Consider the following 13,366-nt stretch of genomic DNA (forward strand, 5'->3'; position numbering starts at 1 on the left):
AACATGCTGACGCCACGGGAGGCCTCACTGAATGCAGGCCTGGGGGCCGAGTACTTGGTCCGGGCAGGGAGTTCCTGGCAGGGGCTCACACCTCACCCCCTCCTCAGCCCAGGTGGCTTGGGCCCAGAGAAGTGGGGGTTGGAGAGGAGCAGAAGGCCAGGCCTCAAGTTTTGTTTTTTTTGTTTGTTATTTTGTTTTTGAAATGTAGTTTGACTCTTGTCACCCAGGCTGGAGTGCAGTGGCACGATCTCAGTGGCCTTCATACCTGGCTAATTTTTTGTATTTTTACTGGGGGTGGGGTTTTGCCATGTTGGCCAGGCTGGTCTTGACCTCCCGACCTCAGGTGATCCACCCACCTCAGCCTCCCAAAATGGGATTACGGGCATGAGCCACTGCTCCCAACTTCATTCATTTTTACTTGAAAAACTCCGTTAAGCATTTTTTTAAGGTAGACCTAGTGGTCCTGAATGCCCTCAGCTTTGTTTGTCAAGGAAGCACGTTATTTCTTTTTTCTCTCTGAAGGACAGCTTTGTCAGACATAGTATTAGTTGCTGGCACTTTTTTTCTTTCAGCACTTTGAATCTATTATTCGATTCTGTCCTGACCTGCAAAGTTTCTTTAACTTTTGACTATTTGATTATATTGTGACTTGGTGAGTATCTATTTGGTTTGAACCTCTTTAGGAATCTTTAAGCTTCATGGATTTAGATGTCCAAATCTTTCCCATGATTTAGGCAGTCTTCAGCCATTCTTTAAATAAGCTTTCTTCTCCTTTCTCTACTTTCCTTCTCAAACTCCCATAACCTGACAATGGTTTGCCTAATGGTGTCTTGTTGGCTTTCTTTTCTCTGTCTTTTCTTCTTTTTTTTTTGAGACAGAGTCGTGCTCTGTCACCCAGGCTGGAGTGCAATGTGTGGTCTAGGCTCACTAGGGTTAGGGTTAGGGTTTTAGGGTAAGGACGAAGGGTTAGGGTTTTAGGGTAAGGGCGAAGGGTTAGGGTTTTAGGGTCAGGGCGAAGGGTTAGGGTTTTAGGGTCAGGGCCCAGGGTCAGGGTTTTAGGGTCAGGGCGAAGGGTTAGGGTTTTAGGGTCAGGGCCCAGGGTTAGGGTTTTAGGGTCAGGGCCAGGGCCCAGGGTTAGGGTCTTAGGGTCAGGGCCCAGGGCCCAGTGTTAGGGTTTTAGGGTCAGGGCCCAGGGCCCAGGGTTAGGGTTTTAGGGTCAGGGCCCGGGGCCCAGGGTTAGAGTTTTAGTGTCAGGGACCGGGGCCCAGGGTTAGGGCTTCAGGGTCAGGGCCCGGGGCCCAGGGTTAGGGCTTCAGGGCCAGGGCCCGGGGCCCAGGGTTAGGGCTTCAGGGCCAGGGCCCGGGGCCCAGGGTTAGGGCTTCAGGGTCAGGGCCCGGGGCCCAGGGTTAGGGCTTCAGGGACAGGGCCCGGGGCCCAGGGTTAGGGCTTCAGGGACAGGGCCCGGGGCCCAGGGTTAGGGCTTCAGGGTCAGGGCCCGGGGCCCAGGGTTAGGGCTTCAGGGTCAGGGCCCGGGGCCGGGGCCCAGGGTTAGGGTTTTAGGGTCAGGGCCCGGGGCCCAGGGTTAGGGTTTTAGGGTCAGGGCCCGGGGCCCAGGGTTAGGGTGATTTCCAGGAAGTGACCTCACAACGATTCAAGCTACCACTTACTGTTGATTGTGATGAAATGCCAGCTGAGGCACACGCCTTGGGAGCTAAGTGGTTGCTGCCCTTGACTACTATGAAGACTCTTGTGGGAAGGGTCGCTTTGGATGCACTTGAGCAGGGGTCCCCAACCCCTGAGCCATGGAGTCGTAAGGAGGCACACAGCAGGTGAGTGGTGTCGAGTGAGGGAGTGAGGGAAGCTTCGTCTGTATTTACAGCCACTCCCCTTTGCTCACATTCCCGCCTGAGCTCCACCTTCTCAGATGAGCAGCAGCATTAGATTCTCATAGGAGAATGCACCCTGTTGTGAACCGTGCATGTGAGGGATCCAGGTTGCGCTGTTCTTATGAGAATCTAATACCTATTGATCTGTCACTTTCTCCCATCACGCTCAGGTGGGACCATCCAGTTTCAGGAAAACAAGCTTAACACGCCCACTGATTCTACATTATGGTGAGTTCTATAATTATTTTATTATATATTCCAGTGTAATAATGGAAATGAAGTGCCTAATAAACGTAAATGTGCTTAAATCTTTTGGCCCAGCTCCTACCTCCCGGCAGCCTCTCCAGGCCCAGAACTCTCTCCAGTCAGCCTCTACAGACCAAGCTCATGACTCACAATGGCCTATTGAGGCCCATACCCTACCTCACGGCAGTCTCCGCAGATGAGCCTACTGCCTCACAACAGCCTCCACAGGCACAGCTCCATCGTTACAATGGCCTCTTTAGACCCAGCTCCTGCCTCCCAGCCTTCTCTCCAGGCCCTGAACTTTCTCCGTAAGTTGAGGTAGCTGGGACTGTAGGTATACATGACGATACTTGGCTAATTTTTAAATTGTTTTGCAGACATGGGGTCTCACTTTGTTGGCCAGGCTGGTGTCAAACTAATGGCCTCAAGTGACCCTTCCACCCCTGCCTCCCATCCTCGAGGTATGTGCCACCACAAGGGGCACTTGTTCAATTTTCTAAAGAAAAAATTTCTAAAGTAAGGCTGTGGGATGATGGCAGGAAGATAAAAGAAAAACAGAAGAATAAGTTAAAACGACTTATTCACACATATTCTTTTGACAGCAAGAAGAACTTTTAGTATATACATTCCTTACAAACCAACAAACGGCAGATAAACAATGTTGTATAGGAACTTCAACACACACTGTACAATATTCCCACTTTGCTGACATAAGTTATGGAAATTTCGTGGTTTCCTTGAGTGTCGCTACCAGTATTTTGCTTCTCTGATGATTTTTATCAACTTCCTCATCTGTTAACTTCTCTCCAAAGTATGTCATGTCACGACATACTGCCGCTGCACGAACACGGCCAGTGTCTTCCTATTAAACATGTAGAATGCTTTCCTAATTTCTCTTTTTACTCTCTGTCTTTGTGTTCTGCATTTTCCTTACTTTTATTGTCAGAAACTCCAGAAAGTCAATCGTACTAATTTATCACGATTTGCTTTATTAATTTATACTTTGCTTATATGGAATTTTGCCCAACAGACCTCATTACAATTTGGGCCAGGGCCCAGGGTTAGGGTTGTTTTAGGGTCAGGGCCAGGGCCCAGGGTTAGGGTTGTTTTAGGGTCAGGGCTAGGGCCCAGGGTTAGGGTTGTTTTAGGGTCAGGGCCAGGGCCCAGGGCTAGGGGTGTTTTAGGGTCACGGCCAGGGCCCAAAGTTAGGGTTGTTTTAGGGTCAGGGCCCAGGGTTAGGGTTTTAGGCTCAGGGCCAGGGCCCAGGGTTAGGGTTTTAGGCTCAGGGCCAGGGCCCAGGGTTAGGGTTTTAGGGTCAGGTCCAGGGCCCAGGGTTAGGGTTTTAGGCTCAGGGCCAGGGCCCAGGGTTAGGGTTTTATGCTCGGGGCCAGGGCCCAGGGTTAGGGTTTTAGGGTCAGGGCCAGGGCCCAGGGTTAGGGTTTTAGGCTCAGGGCCAGGGCCCAGGGTTAGGGTTTTAGGATCAGTGCCAGGGCCCAGGGTTAGGGTTTTAGGGTCAGGTCCAGGGCCCAGGGTTAGGGTTTTAGGGTTAGGGCCAGTGCCCAGGGTTAGGGTTTTAGGGTCAGGGCCTGGGCCCAGGGTTAGGGTTTTAGGGTCAGGGCCAGGGCCCAGGGTTAGGGTTTTAGGCTCAGGGCCAGGGCCCAGGGTTAGGGTTTTAGGGTCCGGGCCTGGGCCCAGGGTTAGGTTTTTAGGGTCAGGGCCCAGGGTTAGGGTTTTAGGGTCAGGGCCCAGGGTTAGGGTTTTAGGGTCGGGACCCAGGGTTAGGGTTTTAGGGTCATGGCCCAGGGTTAGGGTTTTAGGGTCAGGGCCCAGGGTTAGGGTGATTTCCAGGAAGTGACCTCACAGTGACTCAAGCTACCACTTACTGTTGATTGTGATGAAATGCCAGCTGAGGCACATGCCTTGGGGGCTAAGTGGTTGCTGCCCTTGACTACTATGAAGACTGGTGTGGGAAGGGTCGCTTTGGATGCACTTGAGCAGGGGTCCCCAACCCCTGAGCCATGGAGCCGTAAGGAGCCACACAGCAGGTGAGTGGTGTCGAGTGAGGGAGTGAGGGAAGCTTCGTCTGTATTTATAGCCACTCCCCTTTGCTCACATTCCCGCCTGAGCTCCACCTTCTCAGATGAGCAGCAGCATTAGATTCTCATAGGAGAACGCACCCTGTTGTGAACCGTGCATGTGAGGGATCTAGGTTGCGCTGTTCTTATGAGAATCTAATACCTATTGATCTGTCACTTTCTCCCATCACGCTCAGGTGGGACCATCCAGTTTCAGGAAAACAAGCTTAACACGCCCACTGATTCTACATTATGGTGAGTTCTATAATTATTTTGTTATATATTCCAGTGTAATAATGGAAATGAAGTGCCTAATAAACGTAAATGTGCTTAAATCTTTTGGCCCAGCTCCTACCTCCCGGCAGCCTCTCCAGGCCCAGAACTCTCTCCAGTCAGCCTCTACAGACCAAGCTCATGACTCACAATGGCCTATTGAGGCCCATACCCTACCTCACGGCAGTCTCCGCAGATGAGCCTACTGCCTCACAACAGCCTCCACAGGCACAGCTCCATCGTTACAATGGCCTCTTTAGACCCAGCTCCTGCCTCCCAGCCTTCTCTCCAGGCCCTGAACTTTCTCCGTAAGTTGAGGTAGCTGGGACTGTAGGTATACATGACGATACTTGGCTAATTTTTAAATTGTTTTGCAGACATGGGGTCTCACTTTGTTGGCCAGGCTGGTGTCAAACTAATGGCCTCAAGTGACCCTTCCACCCCTGCCTCCCATCCTCGAGGTATGTGCCACCACAAGGGGCACTTGTTCAATTTTCTAAAGAAAAAATTTCTAAAGTAAGGCTGTGGGATGATGGCAGGAAGATAAAAGAAAAACAGAAGAATAAGTTAAAACGACTTATTCACACATATTCTTTTGACAGCAAGAAGAACTTTTAGTATATACATTCCTTACAAACAAACAAACGACAGATAAACAATGTTGTATAGGAACTTCAACACACACTGTACAATATTCCCACTTTGCTGACATAAGTTATGGAAATTTCGTGGTTTCCTTGAGTGTCGCTACCAGTATCTTGCTTCTCTGATGATTTTTATCAACTTCCTCATCTGTTAACTTCTCTCCAAAGTATGTCATGTCACGACATACTGCCGCTGCACGAACACGGCCGGTGTCTTCCTATTAAACATGTAGAATGCTTTCCTAATTTCTCTTTTTACTCTCTGTCTTTGTGTTCTGCATTTTCCTTACTTTTATTGTCAGAAACTCCAGAAAGTCAATCGTACTAATTTATCACGATTTGCTTTATTAATTTATACTTTGCTTATATGGAATTTTGCCCAACAGACCTCATTACAATTTCTAACCTGTTTTATTTTGTTTTTTTTTTTTTTCTGAGACAGGGTCTCCCTCTGTTGTCCGAGGCTGGAGGGTAGTAGTGCTATCGCAGCTGACTGCAGCCTCAACCTTCCAGGCTGAAGCGATCCTCCCATCTCAACCTCCCACGTGGCTGAGACTACAGGTGCTTGCCACTATGCCCAACTAATATTTGGTATTTTCGTACACGTGGATTCCAGAGGGGTAACAGCGAAACGTGAGTAAGCATGGATTTTGGTATATGCAGAGATGGGGGGCTGTAACTAATTCTGTATACTGAGGGACGGCAACTGTTTATGTTTTTACAGTTACGCTGTAGGATACATACTGTTGCATAGCCTTGAAAATAATAATTTTTAATTGAGCGGAATAATAATAATAATATTGCTAAAAGTAGCAGCTGGCCAGGTGTGGTGGCTCACACTGGTAATCGCAACACTTTGGGAGGCTGAGGCAGGAGGATGGCTTGAGGCCAAGAGTTTGCGATAGGTCTTGGAAACAAATGGGGAGTCACCATCCCTACAGAAAAATACATGAATTAGCCTAGTGTGGTGGCACGTTCCTGTAGTCCCAGCTACTTGGGAGGCTGAGGTGGGAGGATCACTCAAGCCCAGGGAGGCTGAGACTGCAGTGAGTCATGATCAGGCCTCTGTACTCCAGCCTGGGTGACCGAGTGAGACCCTGTCTCAAAACAACAAAAATGTAGCAGCTAACATCAACTGACCTTTTATACCAGGTGCCTATTGATACCATAGTTTAATTTCTTAGAACTGTTTCTTATTTCACTTACCAACTCTGTCTTCAGTTACTCCCAGATTTTTACTGTGTGTGTACAGATGACCTTTTGTTTAGATTGACTTGTCTCCCCAGAAGTAAGATTACTGTGAGTCATGAGGAATGGACATTCTCATTACCCTTGATGTAAATTGACAGGGTTTTGGGTGCCTCCCAGCTATACTCTTAGCACTTTGGGAGGCTAAGAGAGGAGGATTGCTTGAGGCCAAGAGTTGGAGGAGGCAGTATGGCAGTATGGTGAGACCCTGTCTCCATTATTTTAAAAAATTGACAGGCTTTACCTGGGAAGGCTTATACACAATTTAAACACCCCTCATAGTATAAGAAAGTGCCCATTTCACTGCACCTTTGCCAGCACAGGGTATTATAATTTAGTAAGTCATTTTTTGTTTGATTATTTCAAATAGACAAAAGACCTCATGTTACTTACTTGTCACATTTCAACATCTTTCCTCAGCTTATTGGCTCTATTTCTTTTCTGTCTGTAAACGGTTTTTGTTGTTTTGTTCTTTGAGACAGGGTCTTGCTCTGTCACCAGGCTGGACTGTAGTGGCATAATCATGCCTCGCTGCAGCCTTGACCTCCCAGGCTCAAACTTCAGCATTCCGAGTAGCTGGGACTACAAGTGTGCACCACCACTCCCAGCTAACTTTTTTCTTTTTTTTGGATAGAGACAGGGTCTCACTGTGTTGTCCAGACCGGTCTCCAGCTCCTGGCCTTAAGCAATCCTCGTGCATTAGCTTCTCAAATTGCTGGAATTTCAGGCATGAGCCACCATGCCTGGCCTGGGCTAGTCCTGTATTCTCTAGAGTTCTCTTTACTTTGTGCTAGCCAATCTCTCATTATGCTGTTCACCTGTTATAATGAATAATTCTCCGTATTAAATTTTAACACTTTAAACTTTTCAGTGGTTTATGCTTCCTGATTGCACTCTGACTAATATGTTAGGAAGGGTCCCAGGAGATAAACCCACACAGATGGGATTTGGGCATAGGTTTGGTTTCCCAGGGGGCAGTGCTGAGCTCTTTGCCAGTGGGAAATGGGATGCTGGTGATTTCCAGGAAGTGACCTCACAGTGACTCAAGCTACCACTTACTGTTGATTGTGACGAAATGCCAGCTGAGGCACATGCCTTGGGAGCTAAGTGGTTGCTGCCCTTGACCACTATGAAGACTGGTGTGGGAAGGGTCGCTTTGGATGCACTTGAGCAGGGGTCCCCAACCCCTGAGCCATGGAGCTGTAGGGAGCCACACAGCAGGAGGTGAGTGGTGTCGAGTGAGGGAGTGAGGGAAGCTTCATCTGTATTTACAGCCACTCCGCTTTGCTCACATTCCCGCTTGAGCTCCACCTTCTCAGATGAGCAGCAGCATTAGATTCTCATAGGAGAACGCACCCTGTTGTGAACCATGCATGTGAGGGATCTAGGTTGCGCTGTTCTTATGAGTATCTAATACCTATTGATCTGTCACTTTCTCCCATCACGCTCAGGTGGGACCATCCAGTTTCAGGAAAACAAGCTTAACACGCCCACTGATTCTACATTATGGTGAGTTGTATAATTATTTTATTATATATTGGATATATAATACGTATATATATATTTATATATACGTAATAATGGAAATAAAGTGCCTAATAAATGTAAATGTGCTTAAATCTTTTTAAGCAGATTCTTCAGGCCCAGCATCTGCCTCACTGTGGACCCCCCAAGCCAAGCTCCCAACCTTTCAGCAGCTTCTACACACCCAGCTCCCGCCTGCCAGTGGCCTCTTCAGGCCCATGGGGCTCATTCCTCACAACAGCCTTTCCAGTCCCAGTTTTTCCCTTCCGGCGGCCTCTCCGGGCTGAGAACCTCCTCAAGTCGGCCTCTCCAGACCCACTTGCACCCTCCAGGCGTCCTCTCCGGGCCAAGCTCCTCTTCCTGGCTGCGTCTCCAGGCCCGACTCCTGCCTCTCAACAACCTCTTTGGACTCAGTGCCTACCCATCTCCTGGCGTCCTTGGTCGGACCACAGCTTCCTCAAGCCAAGCTCCCCAGGCCCAGGTCAGGCCTCACGGTGCCCCCTCCACGATGAGCTCATGCCCTCCAATGGCACCTGCAGGCCCCAAATGGTCTCCGGTCGGTGGGCTCCTCCACGCCAAGCTTGGGCCTCCCGGTGACCTCTGCAGGCCCAAGTTGTCCTGAAGTCAGCATCTCCCGGCCGTGCCTCCCAGCAAGTAAGCAAGCTCTTTTGGCTCAACTCCTGCCCAGCTCCCAACCGCCTTTGTAGGTCCCGAACTTTCTCCAGCCAAGTTCTTTGGGCCTCATTCCTGCAGCCCGGTGGCCTGTACGGGCCCAGCAATGGTTGGAGAATGGCCTCTGCAGGTCCCGCTCTTGCCTCCCAGGGGCCTCTCCAGGCCCAGCTCTCGCCCCCACGGCGGCCACCCGGGGCCAAGTCCCTGCCTGCCTCCCAGCAGCCCGCATGCGGCCCAGCTCCTCCCTCACGGTGGCCTGTTGATGCCCATGCCTCTGGTACCCTGCCCAGAGGCATGAGCCCCTGCCACACACTGGCTCCTCCCACGCTGAGAGAGGTCAGCGTGAGCCCTTGCCTCACACCGGCCCCTCCCACGCTGAGAGAGGTCAGCGTGAGCCCCTTGCCTCACACCGGCCCCTCCCACGCTGAGAGAGGTCGGCGTGAGCCCTTGACTCACACCGGCCCCTCCCACGGTGAGAGAGGTCGGCGTGAGCCCCTTGCCTCACACCGGCCCCTCCCACGCTGAGAGAGGTCAGCGTGAGCCCTTGCCTCACACCGGACCCTCCCACGGTGAGAGAGGTCAGCGTCAGCCCCTTGCCTCACACCGGCCCCTCCCACGCTGAGAGAGGTCGGCGTGAGCCCCTTACCTCACACCGGCCCCTCCCACGCTGAGAGAGGTCGGCGTGAGCCCCTTGCCTCACACCGGCCCCTCCCACGCTGAGAGAGGTCGGCGTGAGCCCTTGCCTCACACCGGCCCCTCCCACGCTGAGAGAGGTCAACATGAGCCCCTTGCCTCACACCGGCCCCTCCCACGCTGAGAGAGGTCAGCGTGAGCCCTTGCCTCACACCGGCCCCTCCCACGCTGAGAGAGGTCAGCCTGAGCCCCTTACCTCACACCAGCCCCTCCCACGCTGACAGAGGTCAGCGTGAGCCCCTTGCCTCACCCCGGCCCCTCCCACGCTGAGAGAGGTCGGCGTGAGCCCTTGCCTCACACCGGCCCCTCCCACGCTGAGAGAGGTCAGGGTGAGCCCTTGCCTCACACCGGCCCCTCCCACGCTGACAGAGGTCAGCCTCAGCCCCTTACCTCACACCAGCCCCTCCCACGCTGAGAGAGGTCGGCGTGAGCCCTTGCCTCACACCGGCCCCTCCCACGCTGAGAGAGGTCAGCCTGAGCCCTTGCCTCACACCGGCCCCTCCCACGCTGACAGAGGTCAGCCTCAGCCCCTTACCTCACACCAGCCCCTCCCACGCTGAGAGAGGTCGGCGTGAGCCCTTGCCTCACACCGGCCCCTCCCACGCTGAGAGAGGTCAGTGTGAGCCCTTGCCTCACACCGGCCCCTCCCACGCTGAGAGAGGTCAGCGTGAGCCCTTGCCTCACACCGGCCCCTCCCACGCTGACAGAGGTCAGCCTGAGCCCCTTACCTCACACCAGCCCCTCCCACGCTGACAGAGGTCAGCGTGAGCCCCTTGCCTCACCCCGGCCCCTCCCACGCTGAGAGAGGTCGGCGTGAGCCCTTGCCTCACACCGGCCCCTCCCACGCTGAGAGAGGTCAGCGTGAGCCCTTGCCTCACACCGGCCCCTCCCACGCTGACAGAGGTCAGCCTCAGCCCCTTACCTCACACCGGCCCCTCCCACGCTGAGAGAGGTCGGCGTGAGCCCTTGCCTCACACCGGCCCCTCCCACGCTGAGAGGTCGGCGTGAGCCCCTTGCCTCACACCGGCCCCTCCCACTGTGAGAGAGGTCAGCGTGAGCCCTTGCCTCACACCGGCCCCTCCCACGCTGAGAGAGGTCGGCGTGAGCCCCTGCCTCAACAGGCCACCGTGAGGGAGGAGCAGGGTCGCACGAGGGCTGCTGTGAGGCAGGCAGCGACTTGGGCCTGGGAGGTCGTGGTGGGGCGAGAGCTGGGCTTGGAGACTCCCCTGGGAGGCAACAGCGGGGCCTACAGACTCTGTTCTCCAGCCGGAGGTGGGACTGTTCAGGTACTGGGAGGCGGGATGTGGGTCTGAAGAGCTTGGTTGCAGAAACTTCGGGGTCTACAAACGCAGGCGGGAGCTGAGCCAAAAAAGCTTGTTTGCTGGGAGGCGGGAGATGCAGCCAGGAGAAACAGGTGTGCCTGCAGAGGCCGCCATGCGGGAGGCGGAGGCCGGGCCTCCTCAAATCGGCCTCTCCAGACCCACTTGCAGCCTCCCGGCATCCTCTCCGGGCCCAGCTCTTCCTCCCGGCTGTGTCTCCAGGCCTGACTCTGGCCTCCCAACAACGTCTTTGGACTCAGCTCCTGCCCAGCTCCCAGCAGGCCCAAGTCGTCGTCAAGTCGGCCTGGAATTGGGCCCGGAAGAGCAGCAAGTCGGCCTCCCCGGGCCCAGCTCCGTCCTCTCGGCGGCCTCTCCAGGTGCAAAACTTCCTCGAGTCAGCCTCTCCAGGCCCAGCTCCTCCTGCCTCCCAGTGGCCTCTTTCAGCCCAGACCAGCTCATGGCTCTTGGCGGCCTTCCCAGGCCCCGCTTTTGACTTTTGGTGGCCTCTTCAGGCCCAGAACTTGACCTCCAGTGGGCCTTTGCAGGCCCGGCCTCCTGCCTCTCGAAGGCCTGCACGGGCCCGGACTCACAGCGGACTCACAGCGGACTCTCCATGCCCAGCTAGCTCTCGCCTCATTGCGGCCTCCCGAGTCCAAAGCTCCTGCCTCTCGGCCGCTTCGGCAGGCCCAGCTCCCGCCTGCCAGTGGCCTCTTTAGGTCCAGCTCATTCCTCACAACGGCCTTCCCAGGCCCCGTTTTTCCCTTCCGGCAGCCTCTTGGCCTCTAATTTGTTTATCTTTTGTGTATAAATCCCAAAATATTGAATTTTGGAATATTTCCACCATTATGTAAATATTTTGGTAGGTGATTTATTTGGGGTGAGTTTCTGCACCAAGCCCGAATTTTTTATTTTATTTTCCTTATTATTTGGTGTTAAACAGGTTTAATGACGGTCACGGCAACTGTTTGACACAATGAAAAATATCGCCCATGATCAACGTGTTCTGTTCTGGGGAAGGGGGCAAAGGCAGGGTGAATCACTTTCTTAAAAAGTATAGCTCAAGTTGGGAGTGCAGAGGGAATGGGGAGAAAACCCTCCCGCTGCCTGTGTCGAAGTGCAGGAGCCCCCACCCCCATACTCACCTGAGTCCAGCCCCTCTGGGGAAAGAAGGGGTGCATGAACTCCCCCTAGTCCACAGGCACCTCCCTGTGGCCCAAGGCCCTCTTCACACTCCATCTTGTAGCCCCAACAGGAGCTATTTTCCGAAAAGTGAAAAGCTCTGAAGGTCCCACAATTCATGGTATGTACACCTCCCTCACCAGGGGCTGCAAAGTGGCCTGGAGCTCCATACTGAGTAGAAGTCTTTGGGCCAGAGTCAGCATCTGGCTGACGGTCCGGATATCCTGGTTGGAGTGACCCTGGTGTGCCCTGCCAGGGCCTGGTGCCGCTTGCTGAAGATCATGACCGCCACTCATGGGCCACCGATGTGGTCCTTGTCCCATTTGTTGGGGCTGCGTCCATCCTTCTCAGAAGATGAGTCCTGTTCCTTGCGCAGGGCACTGAGGGACTGGGCCTGACATCATCTGAGTGGTAGAGGCAACTGGGTGTCAGGAGACATGATGGAGAGGAAAGCATCATCATGGTCATTCTCTGTCTCACTGTCCAGCAGGGACTCCCCTGAGGGGCCCAGGGCTCCTCCTCCATGGTGGGAGGTGAGCTTTTAACAGGTTCCACCACCCCCAAAGTGTGTGGGGTTGCGGGCCCTGGGCTTTCAGGGCAGGTGGCTCCAGGGGGCCGCCCAGGGTCAACACTCCCTGTGCCACCTGGTGGATGCTCATGAGCAACAGCTGCCAACTTGGCAGGTTGTTTTCTCTGGTTGGAGGCCACTGAGTAACTGGCAGGTTGCTGGGCCTCGTGTGGCTGCAGGGAGGGGTCAGGAAGGGGATGGAGTACCAGGAGAACACGGCCACAGAGTGACCTTCCACATTCCTCCACACGAACATGCTGACGCCACGGGAGGCCTCACTGAATGCAGGCCTGGGGGCCGAGTACTTGGTCCGGGCAGGGAGTTCCTGGCAGGGGCTCACACCTCACCCCCTCCTCAGCCCAGGTGGCTTGGGCCCAGAGAAGTGGGGGTTGGAGAGGAGCAGAAGGCCAGGCCTCAAGTTTTGTTTTTTTTGTTTGTTATTTTGTTTTTGAAATGTAGTTTGACTCTTGTCACCCAGGCTGGAGTGCAGTGGTACGATCTCAGTGGCCTTCATACCTGGCTAATTTTTTGTATTTTTACTGGGGGTGGGGTTTTGCCATGTTGGCCAGGCTGGTCTTGACCTCCCGACCTCAGGTGATCCACCCACCTCAGCCTCCCAAAATGGGATTACGGGCATGAGCCACTGCTCCCAACTTCATTCATTTTTACTTGAAAAACTCCGTTAAGCATTTTTTTAAGGTAGACCTAGTGGTCCTGAATGCCCTCAGCTTTGTTTGTCAAGGAAGCACGTTATTTCTTTTTTCTCTCTGAAGGACAGCTTTGTCAGACATAGTATTAGTTGCTGGCACTTTTTTTCTTTCAGCACTTTGAATCTATTATTCGATTCTGTCCTGACCTGCAAAGTTTCTTTAACTTTTGACTATTTGATTATATTGTGACTTGGTGAGTATCTATTTGGTTTGAACCTCTTTAGGAATCTTTAAGCTTCATGGATTTAGATGTCCAAATCTTTCCCATGATTTAGGCAGTCTTCAGCCATTCTTTAAATAAGCTTTCTTCTCCTTTCTCTACTTTCCTT

The 13,366-nt window shown here is 53.2% G+C and overlaps 1 long non-coding RNA gene across 4 annotated transcripts; it reads left to right on the plus strand.

The window, feature by feature from the left end:
* Window positions 1–1,455: 1,455 nt before the first annotated feature.
* LOC134757241 (uncharacterized) lies at window positions 1,456–11,573 on the plus strand. Of its 4 annotated transcripts, none has more exons than XR_010130976.1 (9): window positions 1,456–2,114; window positions 2,208–2,440; window positions 4,405–4,462; window positions 4,556–4,788; window positions 5,567–5,757; window positions 7,824–7,881; window positions 8,005–9,244; window positions 9,439–10,259; window positions 10,307–11,573. It is a non-coding gene; the product is annotated as an uncharacterized lncRNA (long non-coding RNA). The 4 variants fall into 4 exon arrangements; XR_010130975.1 differs by having other exon boundaries at window positions 1,460–2,114; window positions 9,439–9,874; window positions 9,971–11,573; XR_010130974.1 differs by having other exon boundaries at window positions 1,466–1,829; window positions 2,057–2,114; window positions 9,439–11,573.
* The last annotated feature ends 1,793 nt before the right edge of the window (window positions 11,574–13,366 follow it).

Source organism: Gorilla gorilla, chromosome 16, assembly GCF_029281585.2.
Source record: "Gorilla gorilla gorilla isolate KB3781 chromosome 16, NHGRI_mGorGor1-v2.1_pri, whole genome shotgun sequence".
NCBI classification, from domain to species: Eukaryota; Metazoa; Chordata; class Mammalia; order Primates; family Hominidae; genus Gorilla; species Gorilla gorilla.